Raw genomic sequence first — 766 nt, 5'->3', positions numbered from 1 at the left:
CCTTCAGGTTATTCTTACCTGCCGTATACGTAATGTGGAAGTTGAAGTCGGATAGTAGTTCCATCCATCGCACCTGCTTCGCGGTGAGAACCTTCGTCGTCATGAAGTATTCGAGCGAGCGGTGGTCCGTATACACCTCGACTCGCTGCGTAACAGAGGCCAACTCAGGTCTCCATTTCGCGAACGCTTTCACGATGGCGAAGAGTTCCTTGTCATGGATTTCCCAGTTGATCTCATGGCCGGTAAGGACGTGGCTGTAGAAGCTCACTGGGTACCAGAGCTGGTCCGGGTGCTCTTGTGATAGCACGCCGGCGACGACTCCGTCTGAAGAGTCGGTCTCTAGCTTCGTAGGCAATTCGGGGTTGAAGTGGTGTAGTGCCTGCACCGCTAGTAGCTGCCGCCGTAATTCTTCAAAGGCGTTCTCACATTCCTCAGTCCATAGGAACGGCTCCGAGGGGCTCGTGATGGTAGTCAGGGGCTTCGCGATCTTCCCGAAATTGCGTATGAACTGGCGGTAGAACCCACAGAAGCCTAGATAGGATTTCACACCGGTAACGGTGGTCGGTCGAATCCAGTTTCGAAGGGGTTCGATCTTGTCGGGGTCCGCCTCGACACCGGAAGTGGTCAGTATGTAACCCAGGTACTTAGTTCGGGTAACATTGAACTCGCACTTCTTGAGGTCGGCTTGTAGCCCTGCCTCACGAAGGCGCTGTAGGACTTTGTGTACGTGCTCTATATGTTCCGTAGGGTCCTCGGAGTATATGAG

Source organism: Pseudogymnoascus destructans (assembly GCF_001641265.1).
Source record: "Pseudogymnoascus destructans isolate 20631-21 unplaced genomic scaffold scaffold_86, whole genome shotgun sequence".
NCBI classification, from domain to species: domain Eukaryota; kingdom Fungi; phylum Ascomycota; class Leotiomycetes; order Thelebolales; family Thelebolaceae; genus Pseudogymnoascus; species Pseudogymnoascus destructans.
This window is presented reverse-complemented; position numbering follows the sequence as displayed.